Source organism: Aotus nancymaae, unplaced genomic scaffold, assembly GCF_030222135.1.
Source record: "Aotus nancymaae isolate 86718 unplaced genomic scaffold, 86718_ANA_hifiasm-v0.15.2.pri h1tg000057l, whole genome shotgun sequence".
NCBI lineage: Eukaryota > Metazoa > Chordata > Mammalia > Primates > Aotidae > Aotus > Aotus nancymaae.
This window is the reverse complement of record NW_026988471.1, coordinates 38371682-38392918: the sequence shown is the minus strand read 5'-3', so window position 1 is coordinate 38392918 and position 21237 is coordinate 38371682.

The following is a 21237-nucleotide window of genomic DNA, read 5'->3' as shown; positions in this document are numbered from 1 at the left end:
AGACAGTAATGTAGTTGGGAGATTAAGTAAATAAGTAAATATATTGAAGATACTAGGAGCGAAATCCTCATTACTGAAGCAGATATTTCTAAATATCAAGGGGGGGAAATCTAGAAAATAATCCTGAGGGGTTGGATTGAAATAGAGGTATTAGTCTGGACTTACGGTTTTATTATATGTGTGTATAATATACACAGAGATTGATATCAAAATCATATAAATGTATAAATACATATATACGTAGACAGACATGAAAAAATGTATATTTTTCCTAGCTCTGTCCACTGAATGGGCCTAAAAGCAATGATACCCCACTAGCAATTAACATACTGATGGGAGGCAGAGGCAGGCAGATCACGAGGTCAGGAGTTCAAGACCAGCCTGGCCAATATAGTGAAACCCTGTCTCTACTAAAAATACAAAAAATTAACTGGGCATGGTGGCGGGTACCTGTAATCCCAGCTACTCAGGAGGCTGAGACAGGAGAATCACTTGAACCCTGGAGGCAGAAGTTGCAGTGAATGGAGATTGCACCACTGCACTTCAGCCTGGGTGACAGTGCAAGACTCCATCTCAAAAAAAAATACTGATTACCCAGATCTTAGCTTCTAAATAGTATCCTTTATTAAAAGAAACCAAGGATCCTTAGAAAAATGACTGATTCCAGGGCTGAAACAGGTAATATACAAGTTGCACTTGTAACATCTTATGTCAGAAAATAAGGAAATGCTCAATGAACAATGGGGTTATGTCAAAAAGTCACAAGAACCAGCTTGAAAGCTTGCCATAGTTTAAGCATAGAAAATAATATGCTATTTCTTATAGTAAAATACCAACTCATAAAAATAGAACCAATGATGAAAATATACTCATCACATGAAAACTTACATAAAGGCAGTTGATTTAGTCAATGGATGCTAAGACCAGAGTTGGAAGTTTGATAAGGAACAGGATATTGACTAATTTCAGAAATGAAAATATGTTCCCACGAAACACAAATAAATTGCAAAAGGCAAAATGTTGAATTTAAGGAGGAGGGACCTGGCGACAATGTAGTCAAGCAATTGCGGTTAACATCACCAGTGATGATGGAGGAGGTGACATGTGCCACTGGGTGTGAGGCACTAAGATAAACAAAGAAGCATTTCTGTAGAATTACTATGCAGAATGTATAACCTCAGCATGACCATGATAAAACATCAGGTGGACCTGGCTTGGAGGTCATTCCATTGAATGAAAGACCAGTACTCTTCAAAGCTGTCAAGCACATGAAAGACAGGGATAGACAGAGAAGCTGTAGCAGTTTGAAGGAATCAGAAGAAACATGACAATTTAAGGAAACACAGGCTCATGGATAATATCCTGGAACACAAAGAAAAAGCAGAGATTTGAAGTCTCATTGGCAAAATTTAAATGGAGTCTGTGGACTGGACAGTATTACACTACTGTTGATAACCTGATATGGAGGATCATATGCTGATTCTGTAGGGAAATGTCTTTATTTGGGGGAATGGCACACTAGAAGGGGAGGGTGTTGATATCACATCTTTTTTCACTTCACCTCTGAAGGTTCAGAAATGCTATCGTGGGTATAAGTACAGAGAGAGGGCAATGGAGCAAATGCAATAAAATATTACAACTGGAGAATCTGGTGAAGGGAGTACAGGAGTTCTCGGTATTATTCTGGAAACTCTGAAATTACTTCAAAATAAATGAAAGAAACAATATTATATATATTATATAATACAAACATATACACAACTACACACATTCAGGGATGTGCAAATTAAAACTGCAATGAGATACCACTATTCAACCAAAAAATTAGTAAAATTTTTAAAGACTGACAGCACCAAATGTTGAAGAGGATGTAGAGAAACTGGCTTTCTCATGCACTGTTAGCAGGAGTATAAAATGTTACAACTACTTTGGGAAGAGATCTGACAGTTTCTTAGAAAACTAAAAGTATACCCTCTGACCCAGTAATTCCATTCCTAGGTATTCTGCCAAGAGAAATGAAAATGTATGTCCACAAAAACACTTGTACAAGAAAACTCAGTTTTATTCATAAGCAAAATCAGAACCAGCCCACGTAGCTATCAAAATAGGAACATAAACTGTGCTACATTTATATAAGCTAATACTACTCAATAATAATAAGGATCAAGGTACTAATATGATCAATAACATGGGTGAATGGCAAAAACATTATGCTGAGTGGAATAAAGCTTATATAACAGACATATGGTATCATTTCATTTATATGATGTTGTAAAACAGATATGTATGGTGAGGGGGATATCAGAACAGTTGTTACCTGGGGGGAACTGGTGTGGAGGGGCAGGGAGTGCCCCAGGGGAGGAGGATGAGGATACTCTCAGCTATGGTAATGTTCTTTCTTGATAGAGGTTTGAGTTACAACATGTAGGCATTACTCAAAACTCATCAAATGGTACACTTAAGATGTGTGTATTTCCTTGTGTGTAAATTTTACCTCAAAAGGAAAGAAAAAGAAAAAGAAACAAATCTTAAACAAGGGTTATTGATGTACACACTAAAGTATTGCAAGGAAAGTGTACTGATGTCAGCAACTTGCTTTGAAATGCATCCTAAAGATGAATTGGATCAATGGATGCACAGGGAGATAAACAGACACACAATAAAACTAGTACAGTAAAATGTTAACTGTAGAATCCAGCTGATAGATACACGAGTATTCTCTGTAAATTTCTATCTTCTCTGTGTATTTGAAAATTCCCATAAAGTTTTGGAAAAATATGTATATGTTAAAAAAATAAAAATAAAAAACTTTGCTGTGGACTAGAAAGCAGAATCACTAACGTGAAAACAACATAATGTAAGTAGTTGGTCCAAGTGAAAAGCCCGGACAAAGTGCACTGGACAATTTCTCCCAAGTGTGTGTCCTAAAAGAAACAAGATCTAGGGACGTCTATGGGTCATTTCTTCCATCAATCCTAATATTAGAGGTCACTCAGAATGACTACTCTTTTGACTACTGATTGATAGAATACTCTACACCACCAAACTGACCTAACCATTTTTACCTTGTCTTCTTCTGAAAGTGCTACCAGTTAACTAAATTGCATTAAAACAGTTCGTTTGATGTAACAGAATGTTCTTTCATTTTTATACTAGATCAGTTGTTACCTACTGGGGAGTGTGCACCAGAATCAAATGAATTACATTTTAGTGTATTATAATGGTAACGCATAATATACATAATGTTCTGCTACTTGCTTTTTGCTTGTTATATCCTTGGACATCGTCCCAGGTCAATAATATAAATTATACCATTTGTAAAATGGAAATATGAAAGTTATAAAAACTAATTTAGTTAATACTTATAAATAAGGTAGAACAATGTCTACATTACATAACGTAATAATTGCTTAACTAAGATTAGCTATTGTTATGTCACTGGAAAAGTGTTCTATAATTTGTATAATCTATTTATGGGCATATAGACTGCTTTCAGTTTTCCCCTGCTACAAATATTATGGAAGTGAACAACTTTATATGCAATCTTGATACGTATAATGTTACTAGGTCAGTTTTATAGAAGTGCAAGTACTGGATCACAGAGAATATACCTGTGCCCATTATATATTTCAGCCAAAGCCCATCCTTCTACACCTGCTTTGTAACTCTGGAGTGGGAATCAGTAAACTGCCTTTTCCAGACTGCCTTGCCAACTGGCTTTTGATTTCTCCTATGAAGATATTGCCAAATCAAGCTCAAAAATGGGTATATCGATTTGTATTCCCACCAACAATATATGAAAGGGCCTCTTTCCCAAACTGTGGAGTTAAAAAAAAAAAAAAAGTATAGGACCCTATTCCAAACCTACTGAGAACTGCGTGGGACCTGGACACAATGTATTTTCCAAAAGTACTGTAAATGATCCCAATGCACCGCCAGGTAAGAACCATTGTTCTAGAGCTTTAATTCTCAAAGTGTGGTCCCCAGGTTGGCAGTGTCAGCACTGAGAGCTTGTTAGAAATGCATAATCTCAGAAGCTACATTTTAACAGGAGCCCCAGGAGATTCAAATGCACACTGAAGTTTGAGAAACACTGCTCTAGAAAGGATACAGCAACGGGTCTAGATTTAGTGAGACCTAAAGTTTACATAATCTGAGTCCTTTTTACCAAAAAAGATACAAAAATACAAACAAAGATTGAGTGCAAATTTATTATTTTCTTGCAATGAAGGAATAAATCCCGATTAAATACAAAATTTTTAAAGCAGAAAAGTACCGCAAACATCACAAAATTCTGGAGGAAAAAAGGACAAAACGCATTTACTCATGAGCTGCCTAACACACGTCTATATTTTTCTAAATTTTTAGCTATCTCTTGATATGATTAAAAAAAATTTCTATGATCTTTCTATAGAAAGATGAGAATTCAGTCAGCTAGAAATTTGTCTTTCATTCTTGGTAATCTAGAAAAGCTTTTTTTCAACTTTCAACTCATTGTAAAATCACGTAGAATTTTCTAGAGTTTTGTCCAATTAGGATACGCTCTATCCAGTGTCTTTCATGGGAGCTGTAAGAGTCATGGCATTTCATGGTTCTCATCCAGTGGCTAATTATAAATGCCCTTGGAATCAAGGACACTCAAACATCCTTGTGCAGATGATTCTTTCATGTTTCTTCTCTTCTGCTCCAGACCCCAGAGTGTCCCAATTCACATAAATTGCTTTACCTCTTCTGTTATTGTTTTATCTACATTTTCTTGGCTCTTGCGATTCTGGGTTTGTTTTTCTGTTTTTTGTTTTTTTGTCTTTATGAGTGTGACCATCATAAAGGCCATCATAAAGGGTTTTTATCTTCTCTTATGATAAAAGAGAGTTTTCAACATTTTGAAGTTTCTGCTAGTTCCTAAAATTTCCTTCTTTTCGTTAGGCCTTTAGTTTCCAGTAGGTTACAGCCTTCCCTTCACATTTGAGTTTTAGTATGATCAACAACTCTGAAAATAGAAACAAAATTCATCTGAAATTAAGGCATATTCAAGAACAAGTAAAACACATTTTAGGCCAGGTGCAGTGGTTCACACCTATAATCCCAGCACTCTGGGAGGGTGAGCCAGGTAGATCATGAAGTCAGGAGTTCAAGACCAGCCTGGCCAAGATGGTGAAACCTCTGCTAAAACTACAAAAATTAGCCAGGTGCAGTGGCAGGTGCCTGTAATCTCAGCTACTCGGGAGGCTGAGGTAGGAGAATCACTTGAATCCAGGGGGCAGAGGTTGCAGTGAGCCGAGATAACACCATTGCCCTCCAGCCTGGACAACAGAATGAGACTCCGTCCCCATTCCCCACCTCCCCAAAAAAAGCCACATATTTTAAAATTGTAAATATAATGTATTGTATTTAAATACAATATAATATAAATATATTGAGCTACATAATAGTAGGATTAAATTACCCTGATACTACATCAGGGTAGTATCTGCTGCTGCTGCCGTACTGATGAATATAGGAGTTCTGTCACTAGAACCCTTGTTTCTTCGGGACTTTCTGTTGCATTGTGTCAAAATTGCATGCCATTTCATCTAAAACCACCAGAATTTGTCACGAGAAGGTGCATCAAATATACTAAGACTTTTTGAGATGCCTAAAACCTGAAACAGCACACACAAACTGTTCATAATACGATTAAAGATTTTTGTCCTTACAAACCCAAGAATTCTGGTGGATTCTATTCTGAGCAATTACCATTAAAAAACTGAAAGTGTGTTAATAATTGTGTATGTTGCATTACTGAGTATATTCCTGACAGAGTAATATTTCTATTTTATTTAGTCATCATTGTGAACTGAATCATTCATTTACCAATTTTATATGTCTGATGATTGGAAGAATTTTCCAAAGATTTGCTTCTGGCTCTGTCCATTTCCAATCTTGTTTCTCTTCCACTCTCCACATGCTCCTAGTGCCGGGTATTGTAGGACAAGCACCTACTCCCATAATACCCTGCACCTTCATGCCACAGTGCTGGGGGAGGCTACACAGTGAGCGGTAGAAATATTCTTGGAAGTTATACCTATACTAGGATGACTAGCAACAGTGTAACTGTATACAGAGTAGCTATAAACTACAAAAGATAGACCAACCAATCCCAAATCAACACATCCCCAACTCAGTTGCCCTTCCAAAATCCACATAGCCCCCAACTCCATTCCAAAAATGCCTGCTGTCACTTTCAGACCGACCTGCACCTGAAGATTTGTGATAGGGAGGAGGGAGTAGAAAGAGACGGCTCTCTTAACCAATTTCAGTAAAAACATCTTACTTTTGAAACTTTGCAAAAATATACGACCATGTAAAAGACATTGATGGGGCCTCTCTCGGGGCTTTTGGAAGCAGCTAAGCAAGTAAAGAGTCCTAAAGCTTGAGCTTCATTAAAGTCACAGTAAATCTGTCTCTGCAGACAAGCATGTGGAATCAAAGCGATGGAGCAGAGAAATATCTTCAGAGATCATATAGTACAACCCTCAATAAAAAGATGGGGAAACTTGAGGTCCTCCGAGGTTATGGGACTTCCTGGGATCACACAGCTGGTTAGTATCAAAATCGGGACTAAAATCTTGACTCCAAGTCCAGTGCTCCTTCACTAGAGTGCTTCTAGCTTCATGGTTTTCCTCTTAAGGTCCTCAGCCTTTGAGATCTGAATTTATACCCAATGTGTATTAAAGGAAATAAAATGTTAGAAGAGCTGTCACTCCAGATTTCATTTAGGTAAAGTACCAAATAAATACTCTTTATCCCTGTGATCATTCTCACAGCCTCTCACAAAGTGCTTGCCAACAGAGATATTTTGCTGATCCGATGAATTTTACTTAACAAGGAAAAAAATCCCTCCCATAAATCATAACGCATATGTTGATTAAATGTTGTTTGTTTGATACCAAAAAGGCATTCTCTACCCCAAAGAAGGAAGGATTACTGCATGCTAATACTAAATGCTAATGTTAGCCTATTACAAGTGTTTCATGCTGTCGCACAATTCTGATTTGTGCTTTGAGATAAAGATTTAATATCCCGCTCTTAAATTACAGTATCTATTTGGTTTTTATGAGCCACCGTATGTTCCTACAGTAATATTTCAATTCGATCATTTCCACCCTGAAGATTTATTTTGTCTGACAATTCACACACACCACCTAATTAAAACAACTTAAATATGAGATATCTGGACTGTATTCTGTGGTCTTCATTTAGGCAATAATCACTTAGTGAATGCTCCTGCTGTGCCAGGGTCTGTGATAGAGGAATAAGAGAAGCCTGTGACATTGATGAGGGGAGGCAAAGATAAATGAGACAAGCTGTTTGCCTTCAGGGAGCTTTTAGAACCATGGGAGAAACAGATACCTGGCCCAATAATCATCATGCAAGATGGTGGAGTTAGCACACAGAGGAGGGGGGGACAGGAATTCTGCCGAGAAGAGAGGAATTCAACAAGGCTTTTCAGAGCTGACATTTGAATTAACTCTCAAAAGAAAATGTTTGCTAGAAAGACAAGAGGAAGGGCGTTAGAAACAAAAGAACCAGCATGAACAAACTCCTGGAGATATGAAGGAGAATATTTGGGTGATCACTAAAAGGTTATTTTGGAATAAATAGTGTGCCCAGGAGCTGGGAGTCTGATAGTGGGAGAAAAGCGGCAATGCAAGAAATGTCACATTAGCCTGGGAAGGCTTTCATGCCATGTTATGGTGTCTGGACTTGCCTCTGCAGGAAAGGGTAAGCTTTTAGGCAATGTTGTGTCATAATCAGTTTTGCACTCAGGAAAGTCAAGTACAGGAGGCATGGAGTTACAATGCTGTGTGTAGCAAAGGTCCAGGCAAGAAATAAGGGCCCGAGCTATGAAAATCCCAGTGACTGTGATGATAGCATCCACTGGCAAAGGCTCTCCAGCAGTATCTTCCGATAAGCAGCTCGTTGTTAAAGTCTGTAACTGGAAATGCTGCACAACAAGACTAAGGCTCTCCCCATCTTCTTTCTTACAGCAAGCAGTTATTTACAACATAAAGTTCCAAGATCGTTCCTAAAAGTAAATAAGACGTGTCCCAAGATGACCTATAGTTGATTCTGTCCTCCTTGTCCAGTCATTCTAATGATCTCACATGCCACCCACTTTTTCTTCTCTTTTTTACAATCAATGAGACTGAATCAAGATGGGCCAGCGAGTCTGACTTGTAGAGAAAGCAATGTAAGAGGCTCAGGACCTAAGGATCAAAGCTCCTCCCTTCTAGGTCAAACAGGAAAACACGGAAATCCACTAGCCCAGTGGGAAGTCAAAGTGAGTTTATTACTAGGCCAGCAAGCATCCTATAAGCTCCCAAATTCAGTGCTCACTGGTAAAAGCTAGATTAGAGAATCAAAGATTAGATGTTAGGACAAATGGGGTCTCTGCTCCCATTCCAAATCTTTATGTTGGGACCTAAGAGTTCCAGCATGCCTATGATGAATGGGCCTGCGGAGCTCACTGCCAATCCATTCACTCGGCCATTGGAATGAATGACGGCTGCAGGGGCAGAACAAAGGGAGACGTTCCCACCCCTTTCCCACGGGCAGCCATCCTCTGGGGGCTCTCCCAAGACAGAAAAGGGGAAAAAGAGCACACAGTTCCTGTGTCCAGGCAGTAAAGCCCAATAGGGAAGCCAAGCGCTTTGCCTTAGACACAGTTCTCCCTGTCAGTCAAATGTGGCCAAGGAATGTTATCAATTTTGGCCAACCACATTAGTTAGCTCCCTTCCATCAGAACATGCTAGTGAGAAGACGGAGAGAGGCAGAAATGCCTTCCCCAGCACTTCCATTGTGAGGCAGACATGTTTGGTGGAAGGCAGGGGGTTACCAGATAAAATACAGAATGCTCAGTTAAATTTGGATCTCACATAAACAACAAATCATCTTATAGAGTAAGAATATCCCTAAGATTGCATGGGATATACTTACACTAAAAAAATTACTGTTTTCCTCAAATCCAATTAAACTGGTCATCTTATACTTTCATTTGACAAATCTGACAACCCTAATGAAAGAATCTTCCTGTGTGGCATAGTCACGTCCCCACATGGGAATTGCAATCTCAGAATTCTAGAAATGGAGGAGAACATTAAAATCACCTAGTCCATCAGCTTAAATTGATCTCTGATGAGAATGAGGAGATCCAAAGAATTGCAGTAACTGCCCCAAAGTCACACTGCTAATTAATGACAGACCAAGGAATATATTTCCAGACCAAGCACGGTGGCTCATGTCTGTAATCCCAGCACTTTGGGAGGCTGTGGTGGAAGATTCGCTTGAGGCCAGAAGTTGAAGATGAGCCTGAGCAACACAGGGATACCCCCAGCCCCACCATCTCTATAAAAAAAAAAAAAATTAGCTGAGTACAGTGGCACATACCTGCAATCCTAGATACTCAGGAGGCTGAGGCAGGAGGATGAGTTGAGCCCAGGAGTTTGAGGCTACAGCGAGCTATGAGTGTGCCACTGCTCTCCAGCCTGGGCAACAGAGCAAGATACTGTCTCTAGTTTTTCCAAAAAAAAAAAAAAATTCATTTCCAGATTCCTATTATGGTATTCTTTCCCCTCTATCACACTAAGCTCCCTTTGTCCCTTGGCTCAGTAGCTCTGGAATTACTCTAAGGGCAAAATGAACGACTTTTTAAATATCTCCTCCCAATGCCACACACAATGCTTTATGAGCTGTGGAGCAGTAGCCATGCGGCTAAATGCCGGCTGCCGGCCACCACGCTCCACTTCACTCGCACCCTCTGTGTTCTGTGCCTGAGAACCTGGGCTTTGGAGTTGCTGGGGGCTGGCACAGCTTTTAGCCAGGTGTGAAAATTGTCCTAGCCCCCGTGAGAGGCCGTGAAGCATGATTCTCTTAAGAATATACAGCTGTTTGGAAGGGTCCTCTCTACGGAGGTAATGGGTTCAAGGAAACACAGCTGAGGCCTGGGAGCTTGGGTGAGAGGCAGTCTCATCTTAATCAGGAACTTCAGCTTCCCTCACAGCAAACCTTGACCACAGCTGCCAACAAAGAACCGGCTGGGCTTTTAAGATTCCTTCCTCTCCTTCCCCTTGCCTCCCTCTGGTGGACAAGCGGACAACAGTTAGCACAATGGACTTGAGGCGGTGAGGCGTTCTCCAGGGCCATGCAGACTGATAGACTGATGTCTTCACCACACAGGTATTTGTCTGGCCAGCTCTTGACAAAGTTGGGAGATAGAGTGATCTTCACCGCCCTCTGTCACTTCTCACAACTCAAGCCACTGTATCTTCTTGGTCTCCAGGACTCTGATCATCCTCCCTCCACCCAGTCTCTTCCCACCTCCTTCCCCATGGCCCAACCTCCTTCCACTGTAACTCAACTATGACTAAGCCTTCTTGGAGTCCCAATGCCCCAGGCAAGTAACTTTTTACTCTTCCAGAGAACAAGTTGCATCATTCCAATTAGAAGAGACTGCATGGTCTTTTTTTTTTTTTTTTTTTGAGACGAAGTCTCACTCTATCGCCCAAGCTGGCACGATCTCAGCTCACTGCAACCTCCACCTCCTGGGTGCAAGCAATTCTCTGCCTCAGCCTCCTGAGTAGCTGGGATTACAGGCGTTTGCCACCACACCCAGCTAATTTTTGTATTTTTAGTAGATATGGGGTTTCACCATGTTGGCCAGGCTGGTCTTGAACTCCTAACCTCATAATCCACCCGCCTCAGCCTCCCAAAGTGCTGGGATTATACACGTGAGCCACTGCACCTGGCCCTTTTTTTTTTTTTAATTGAGATGAAATCTCTCCCTGTCACCCAGGCTGGAGTGCAGCTGCGCGATCTCGGCTCACTGCAACCTCTGTCTCCCAGTTTCAAGCAATTCTCCTGCCTCAGCCTACCGAGTAGCAGGGAGGTTGAGACATGGTTTTGCCATGTTGATCAGGCTGGTCTAAAACTCCTGACCTCAAGTGCTCCATCCGCAGCCTCCCAAAGTGCTGGGATTGCAGGCGTGAGCCACCGCGCCTAGCCAACTACACAGTCTAAGCATGAAGCTAGGTTACTTCCTGATAATCATTTATTTCGTGCTTAGTAAGTGTAACGTTCTTTTGCTAAGACCTTGATACATGTTTTCTTATTTACATTCATAATTTTCATAGCAAACCACTGAGGCAGATACTGTTTTACAGATGAAGAAACTGGGGCTTGGGAACATTAGATAACTCAGGCAAGTTTTTACCATATGTGCTGGAAGTAGGATTCAGACTCAGAAAATCTGGCTCTAAATTCTAGAAATCTCTGTCCAATGGGACTTTATAATGATGAAAATGTTCTGTATTGTCCAATATGATAGCCACTAGTCACAAGTAGCTACCGAGTATTTGAAATGTGACTGTGACTGCAGCTGAGGAACTGATTTTTAAATTTTATTTAATTTTTATTAAATTTAACTTAAATAGTCACAGATGACTGGCAGCTACTCTATTGAATAGCATAGTCTAAAATATAGCCTTTGGCCAGGTGGTGGCTCACACCTGTAATCCCAGCACTTTGGGAGGCTGAGGCAGGAGGATCACCTGAGGTCAGGAGTTCGAGACCAGCCTGGCCAACTTGGTGAAACCTCATCTCTTCTAAAAATACAAACATTAGCTAGACTTGATGGTGTGCACCTGTAATCCCAGCTACTCAGGAGGCTGAGGTAGGAGAATCGTTTGAACCCAGGAGGTGGAGGTTTTAGTGAGCTGAAATCACACCATTACACTCCGGCCTGGGTGACAGACTGAGACTCTATCTCAAATAAATAAATACAATACAATACAATACAATACAATACAATACAATACAATACAATACAATACAATACAATACAATACAATACAATACAGCTTTTGTGTTATTCTGGTCACTTACTCTCCCCCTGCTCCTTGTCCCACAAACACACACACTCACATGCACTTGCTGAGTAGGTTAGGGAGATATTTTGTTCGCGTCATTCCCTTGGCCCTTGCTCCACATAGATTTAAGGTAGGCTCTGCCTGGAAAATTGAGAGTTGACTTATGTCCTGTTTGATGCAATAAGGCAAGGGAAAGGGAATCGATGATATAAAAGATATGGGCTCTTATCCTTGCTCTGCTAGTGACAAGTCACATAATTTCTCTGGATCTCAGTTTCTGCCTCTGAACAAGGACAGAGCTGTACTCCATGATCTCAGATATCACTTTCCGGCTTTAATATTCTGTAGTTGGAAAGTACGCACAGAACCTTCTCCAGCTCACGTAGAAAACAACAGCTGCAGGTGGTAAGTCTGGCACCAACAGTGATTACCTGGAGGAACAGTCAGCAAGCATGCTTGATTGTACACATCCAACACCCCATAATATATAGGGTTCTTTTTTTAGAACCCTAATCAGAGATCCATTTGCATAATTAACATCTTTAGGAATAATTGCAAATGACACATCTGTTCACTATCTCCCATCCTTGGCAAACTATGTGTTATAAACACAGTTCCTTTAGCTCTGTAAACACATGGTACCTGTCCTTTGCTTTAGTCACTTTCCACCTTGGAGTGATGATGACCTTGTGTGACCTATTCCTGTGCAGTCCCAACCCTGTCAATGTTGCTCCAATGAAATCAGGACCACTTACAACTATCTGCTTTCACTGGCCACAGGACATGGGTTCTTAATCTCAGCTTGGCTCTCTAAGCATGCAGAGTATTCGTGAAATTTTGGGTGAATGTACTTGTCATGTGTGTTCTGGGGAGCAGGTTTATGGCTTCCATGAGTTTCAATGGGTGTCCACTACCCAAAACAAAATGGTTAAAAACCACATACTGTATGATTCCATCCACATGAAAGTCCTGAATAGGGAAATACATGGAGACAGAAAGTAGATTAATGGCTACTTAAAATGGGGAGATCAGGGATGGGAGAGTGGGGAGGGGAGTGATAGTTAAAGAATATGGGATTTCTTCTTGAGATAATGAAAATGTTCTAAAATTGACTGTGGTTAGTGGTTACACACATCTCTTTTCTTTTCTTTTTTTTTTTTTTTGACGCGGAGCCTTGCTCTGTCACCAGGCTGGAGTGCAGTGGCGCTATCTCAGCTCACTGCAATCTCTGCCTCCCTGGTTCAAGCGATTCTCCTGCCTCAGCCTCCCAAGTAGCTGGGATTACAGGCGCCCACCACCATGCCCCACTAATTTTTGTATTTTTAGCAGAGATGGGTTTTCACCATGTTGGCCAGGATGGTCTCAATCTCCTGACCTCGTGATCCACCTGCCTCAGCCTCCCAAAGTGCTGGGATTACAAGGTTGAGCCACTGCACCTAGCCGAATATATTTTTAAAACCATTGAATTGTACACTTTAAATAATAAATTGCATGGTATGTGAAACGGTTTTTTAAAAAAAGTTTTAAATCCCTGCTTAGAAAAAAGGGCCATGGTTTGTAGGTACCTACAGACAGTAAGGGTGGATCCTCTCTGTTCCCAGAAAGCCTTGAGTGGTACCAAATCTAGTTCTTTTTTGGAAGTAAGGCTAGATTTACATGAAGCTTCCCATTAGGGGAAGGCTGTCTGAGTCAGTGCGTCTCAAATTTGAAAGAGCAGATGAGTTATTTGGTGATCTTACCAAAATGCAGTGGACCCAAGATTCTCCTGGTGGCCCAATGAACACACTGAGTAACAAAGCACTGGACCAAAAGTACGCTGGCATCTGCTTGCTTCCCTGGATCTGCGTGCCATCCAGATACTTATGACACACACCATTTCCTGAGATTTTTAGCCCTGGCCACCCTTTATTCTGGACTAGGGCTTCCTCTCCGACTAACTTCTCTGCTCTCCTGCTTTAGTGAACTAAGCTGAATAGCACAGAAACCTCAAGGGCCCCCTTTCTCTTGCTCCCTTAAAATCTAAGCCAGAGACAGGTGCAATCAGCTCATTTGTTTTATTTCCCCTCAGCTCTACCCTGGCCCAGCTTAGCCAGAACAAGGTTGCCTCCCTAGCAGGCACTTCTAACTCAAGTGTAACTGAGACAAAATAAGTTATTCCATCCATGTGTCCTAAAGGTACAATTTCCTTATTCATCCCCTACAGGTTTCATATCCCCAGTAATAAATCAGGAAGCGTGAGACCTTGATGCTGATTTTGAACCAGAGGGGTGTCCATCCAAGAGGAAAAGGCTGTGGGTGGTCTACATGAAACAGCTTGTCTCAAGAAAGAAAAAGAACCCCTTCACTAGCCTTATTTAATTAGAACAACCATTAGAGATGCTATAGCGGAGATTGAGTGGCCACAATATTTTGCAACAACTCCCATCAAGAGGTGGAGTCTATTTCTCCATCTTGACTCTGGGCCAGCCTTTTGACTTGTTTTGACCAACTGAATGTGACAAGAGCGTGGTTGTATGAGTTCCAGAGGCCTTGCAACTCCCATCCTCTTTAAATGCTGCCCCGAGACTCACCACGTAAGGAAGCCTTCCAGAGGAGAACCAAGGCACCCCAGCCAACAGTCAATACTATCTGCCACACCCGTGAATGGGATCATCCTGGACCCTCCAATTCAACACAGCCACATAAGTCAGTCTAGGTGAAAACAGCAGAGGAGCCACTCAGCCAACCCACAGAACTGTGAAAAACAATGAATCACCATTAAGTCACTAAATTTCGGGGTGGTTTGTAACAAAATGGTAGATATCCAAAATAGGATGGTGAACTGGATAACACCTAAGATCTCTTCAAATATGATTCTGTGTGTTTTTGTTTTTTGTTTTGGGATTAAGTCTCACTATATTGCCCAGGCTGGGGTGCAGTCATGCCATCATGGCTCACTACAGCCTCGGCCTCTCAGGTTTAAGTGAGTCTCCTGCCTCAGCGTTCCAAGTAGCTGGGATTACAAGTGCATACCACCATGCCTGGCTAAGTTTTTTTATTATTATTTTGTAGAGATGAGGTCTCGCCATGTTGCCCAAGCTGATCTCGGACTCCTGGGCTCAGTAATCCTCCTGCCTTGGCCTCCCAAAGCGTTGGGATTACAGGCATGAGTCACCGCGTCCAGCCACAATTCCGTGTTTTAAGAAATTATCAGGCCAGGCGCAGTGGCTCAAGCCTATAATTGAAGCACTTTGGGAGGCCAAAAGGGTTGGATCACAAGGTCAGGAGTTTGAGACCAGCCTGGCCAACATGGTGAAACCCTGACTCTACTAAAATACAAAAACTTAGCTGGCCGTGGTGGCACACGCCTGTAATTCCAGGTGCTTAGGAGGCTGAGGCAGGAGAATCACTTGAACCCAGGAGGCAGAGGTTGCAGTGAGCTGAGATCACACCATTGCACTCCAGCCTGGGCGACAAGGTGACACTCTGTCTCCAAAAAAGAAAAAGAAAAAAAATGTTCAGAGGGTTGGGCATGGTAGCTCATGCCTGTAATCCCAGCACTTTGGTAAGCCGAGGCAGGTGAATCGCCTGAGCTCAGGAGTTCAAAAACACCCAGGGCCACATGGTGAAACCTTGTCTCTACTAAAATACCAAAATTTGAGCTGGACACAGTGGCTCGTGCCTGTAATCCCAGCACTTTGGGAGGCTGAGGTGGGTGGATCATGAGGTCAAGAGATCAAGACCATCTTTGGCCAACATGATAAAACCCTGTCTTTACTAAAAATACAAAAATTACCTGGGCGTGTGGTGCATGCCTGTAATCCCAGATACTCGGGAGGCTGAGGCAGGAGAATTGCTTGAACCCAGGAGGTAGAGGTTGCAGTGAGCCAAGAGATCATGCCACTGCATTCTAGCCTGGGTGACAAAGTGAGACTCAGTCTCAAAAAAAAAAGGCCAGGCATGGTGGCACACGTCTGTATCACAGCTACTCAAGAGGCTGAGGCAGGAGAATCTCTTGAGCCCAGGAGGCAGAGGTTGCGGTGAGCCGAGATCGTGCCACTGCACTCCATCTTGGGTGACAGAATGAGACTCCGTCTCAAAAAAAAAAGATCAGAGATTTGATTTAGCCCCAGTCAAGCTGTTTCTTCTTTACATGCACAGATCTGTTCTCTATTCAAAACAAGGCTGGCTTCCACATGTGCTTTTGTTGCTGATCTGCCATGGAGGAGAATAATGAACGTCTCCCAAAGGGCTTCTTTGTCTTTAGTGACTCTATTTAGCAGGCTGTCTCACCTGAACTGCAGCAAGGATTTAGAAATGTTTCAGGGTACAAGAGTTCAGTCCCATCACTCCCTGGCCATGAAGCACTCACTGTGCCAGGGAACAAAGTTGGGAGAGTGCTGAGACACAGTGCCCGGGAGGAGAGACAGGAAATACGGTGACAATGGTGAGACTCAAGTAACATTTTCCCCACCCCAGACTCCAACCCTATGGCAACAAATTAATTTTGAATCTCAAAAAGATGAGGAATTATGCAGAAGCAGAAGGGAGAACTTGAGCAAAGCTGGGCACATGTGTGCTGATTTAGCGCCTGAGAGGCAGAGTTGGAGAAAAGGTCCTGCAATTATGCTCTTAAATATATACCCTGTAGAAAGAAACCTTAAAAACCTACCCCCAAAGAGTACTGCATATTATTTCTGTGTGTGTGTGTGTGTGTGTGTGTGTGTGTGTGTGTGTGTGTGTGTATGGTAATTTTAATGAACAAGAAAGATAAATTCTAACCTTATGATATCAGCTGCTTCTGGAAAGGAAGAGAAATAAAACAAGGCGATAGAAGGATGGAGATTTAGCTATACTGCAACATTTTATTTCGAAAGAAGGGAGGGAGGAAAGAAAAGAGGGAGAGAGGGATAAAGGAAGAAAAAAAAAGAGAACCAATGCTAATATGACAAAATAGTACCTCTTAAATCTGGGTAGTTGGTATGTGAGTGTAAATTTTTTTTTTTTTTTACAGTTTTCCTGTATTTTCAAGTTATTATTCCTTTTTTTAAAAAAAAAAACAATGGGCCAGATGGGATTACACCTGTAATCCCACCACTTTGGGAGGCCAAGGCAGGCAGATCACTTGAAGTCAGGAGCTTGAGACCAGCCTGGCCAACATGGTGAAACCATGTCTCTACTAAAAATACAGAAATTAGCTGGGCGCGGTAGGACATGCTTGTAATCCTAGCTACTCAGGAGGTTGAGGCACAAGAATCACTTGAACCCAGGAGGCAGAGGCTGCAGTGAGCTGAGATTGCGCCATTGTACTCCAGCCTGGGCAACAGAGTGAGACTCTGTCTCAAAAAAAAAGAAAAGAAAAGAAAAGAAAAAGATGGACAGTTCACCAGCAAAGGGATTTTAACCCCTCTAGGGTGATGCCTACTCTATAGGAACTTCCTGGGTTTAATGACTGAGATACAGGTAAGTACATTCTAGAATTAAATGCTAATACTCACCTCCCCTCATCCCCACACAAACCACTACTCCTTGCTATTATATACATGCATCACCTTGGTCTCTGCCAGGTAACACTAGCCCCAGGAGACAGAATAAGAGGGAAAGGAGGAAAAACATGAAACCAAACCCTTGTAAGACATGAAGAAACACTTACTCTGTTACAGCCCACTTTGGAATGCTCTGTGTTTCTGTCACCTCGAGCATTCCGATTCATTCTGAGCATCTCCTCCAGATACAAGTCATTTAGCTAGCCGACAGGAGAAACAATTACTGCTGGCTTAAAAGATTGGTTGATTTCTCTGGCGTCTATTTGCCTGCAGTCTGGCTCTCTGACAAATCAAGTTAGATCAATTTGTACCCTAAAACGTAAATGGGAGGATGTGATTATTTTCTGGTTCAATAGAGAAGCATTTCATTTCAAAGGGCTGCTGCATAGCATTTTGGAGAGTCACAAGAAATGAGTTAGGTCCCTAGAGAACAAATGATGGGTTCTCAGGAGAACAGCTGGCTTCACTTCTCACCTATGCTTTGGGAACTGAGGCAGGATATGGGGATGAACAGAAAGCAGTCTCCACTGAGAAAGAAGGTGTACACATCCCATGTCTAAGGAATATTTTGTCTCTTCAGAAGCAGGGAGTCTTCTAAAGTTAGAAAGCAGGCTAAAAATTCAGGAAGATGGAAACCTAATTCTACTGGTGACCACATCAAGATATAGAAAATCACTTCTGAAAAGGAACCAAAAAGCAGAAATAAACTTCTGACCAAGAGGGAAACAGAGGTGAGAAAATCAGTTTGTTCCTTGACACTGTGATGCCCTTTACCAACAAATTTGTCTGCTGAGACACAGCACTGCAGGAGAGGCTTCAGGAGAAAAGTCCTTGGTGGGTGCTAGGCTCCTTTTACTGAGGCTGTGCCTCTGGAATCTGCCTTCTGAGATGCAGTCTAACCATTGAACTCAATCTTCAGGGTCAGGTCCACCCCCATTCCTCTAAGCCACAGGCATTACAGTTGACATGCAAGAGCTGCAATAATGTCATGGAAACACGTGGGCTTTGGGGACAGGCTGCTCGGGTTCATTCTCAGCTCTGTGGTTTATTAGTTTTAAGACCTTGACAAACCACTTAAACTTCAATTTCCTCAGCTGTAAAACAAGAACAGACCTAGTACCTTCCTCACAGGGCGGTTATTAAAGGACAAGATGGATACAAAGCTCTTAATGCAGCACCTGGTACGGATTGAGCATTCCACAGGCATTCCTGATGATCGTTGTTATTGTCTTCTGCCCTGGAAATGTGATGCTGTTTGGTTCCCTATAAAAGATCCAGAGATTTTTAAATTCAAATTTAGTGGGAATATGTCCATTACATGAACATCAATGGTGGGCCTTATCCTAAGAGGTGAACTAAAGGCTTTCTCCAAGTCATTCCGCTGTATCATGAAATTGGCATCCTTTCCTACACTAATCTTTATGGCAATCGTATTACTCTTGCTCCCATCTCTACAACACTCTACATGAGGTAAATTTATTCATGAGCATCATAGTGCAGCAACAGTCAAGAAGTCAGAAAGCGAGAGTTTTCGCTCTTTCCATGGCAACAACCAGTTGTGTAAGTGTGCGTGATTTATTTATCATTTCTGCCTTTTGATTTTTTCACCTATAAAGTGAGGATCATTTTTCGTGCTCTATTTACTTCACCAGTCTATGAAAAACTGAAAAAGGGAATGTGAGGGAATAGACCAATGAAACAGAACAGAGATCCCAGAATAAATCCACACACTTGCAGCCAACTCATTTTCAACAATGACGGCAAGAACATCCTGTGGGGAAAGGACAGTCTCTTTAATAAATGGTGCTGGGAAAACTGAAAAGTACATGCAAAAGAATGAAGCTAGATCCCCACCTTTCACCATGTATGTAAGTCAACTCAAAATGGATTAAAGGCTAAAATGTAAGACCTGAAACTACAAAACTACTAGAAGAAAACATTGGGGAAATGCTTCAGGACATTTGTCTGGACAAAGATTTTTTGCCTAAGACCTCAAAAACACAGGCAACTGAAGCAAAAATAGACAAATGGGATTATATCAAGCTAAAAAGCTTCTGCCATAGCAAAGGAAACAGTCAACAAAGTGAAAAGACAACCCACAGAATGGAGAAAATAGTTGCAAACAATTTCTCCTATAAGAGATTAATAACCTAATTAATCTCTATAAGAGATTAGAATATATAAGGTACTCAAACAAATCAATTAAAAAAAAGCAAATACTCCAATTTTAAAATAGGCAAAAGACTCAAATAAGCATTTCTCAAATGAAGACATACAAATGGCGATATAAGCAATAGAAAATGAACTAAGACAAAAAAAGGAAAAAAATTTTAAGTAAAAAATAAGACATACAAATGGTCAACAGGTATATGAAAAAAAAGCCCAACATTGTTAATCATCAGGGAAATGTAAATCAAAACCACAATGTGATATCACCTTACCCCAGGTAGAATGACTATTACTAAAAAGACACACACACACACACACACACACACACACACACACACAAAACAAAAAAAAAACAGATGCTAGCAAGTGTGTAGAGAAAGGGGAATGCTCATACACTGTGAGTGGGAATCCAAAGTAATACAGCCATTATGGAAACTGGTATGAAGTTTCCTCAAAAAATTAAAAATGGAACTATCATATGATACAGTAATTTGACTGCTAGATACATATTTTTAAAAAGTAAGTCAGTATATCAAAGAAATATCTGCACACCCATGTGTATTGCAGCACTATTCACAACAGCAAAGATATGGAATCAAGTTTTGTGTCCATCAGTGGATGAATGAATCAAGAAAATGTGGTGTATATACACAGTGGAATGTTATTCAACCATTCAAAAAGAATGAGATCTTGTCATTTTCACCAAACGTAGATGGAACTGGAGGGTCTTATGTTATGTGAAATAAGCCAGGCACAGAAAGACAAACATTGCATGTTCTCATTCACATGTGGGAGCTAAAAACTAGATCTCATGGAGATAGTAAAACTGTGGTTATCAGAGGTTGAGAAAGGAAGTGGGGAGAGGGGAACAAGAGAACTTGGTTAAGGGGTACCAAAAGTTACATAGAAGAAGTAAGTTCTAGCATTCAATAGTACAGTAGGGAAATTATAGTTAACAATAATTTATTACGGGGCATGGTGGCTCAGATCTGTAATCCCAGCACTTTTGGAGGCTGAGGTGGGCAGATCGTGAGGTCAGGAGTTCGAGACCAGCCTGACCAACATGGTGAAACCATGTCTCTATTAAGAATACAAAAATTAGTCAGGCGTTGTGGCGAGCCCCTGTCATCCCAGCTACTTGGGATGCTGAGGCAGGAGAATCACTGGAACATAGGAGGCAGAGGTTGCAGTGAGCCAAGATCATGCCACTGCACTCCAGCCTGGGCAACAGAGTGAAACTCCTTCTTAAAAACAACAAAAAACAATAATTTATTGTATATCTCAAAATAGCTAGAAGAAAAAAATTGTAATGTTCCCAACACAAAGAAAGATAAATGTCTGAAGTCATGGATATCCCAATTACCCTGATTTGATCATGATACCATGTATACATGTGCCCCAAAAATATATACAAATATTATATATGAATAAAAATCAGGACATTGATATTGATATAATTTTAAAAGAAGGTGAAAATATATTTATTTGAAAAGGGTAAGGAGGAAATTCAAGAGACCCTTGTTGATTGGTTATCTTTATTCTGACATCTGCCAAGTCCTTAAAAGCATGAACACAGAAGAGTCTAAAGTGATCGCACCCAGAACGTAGCAACAATGCCTATGTAATAGTGCTTTGGA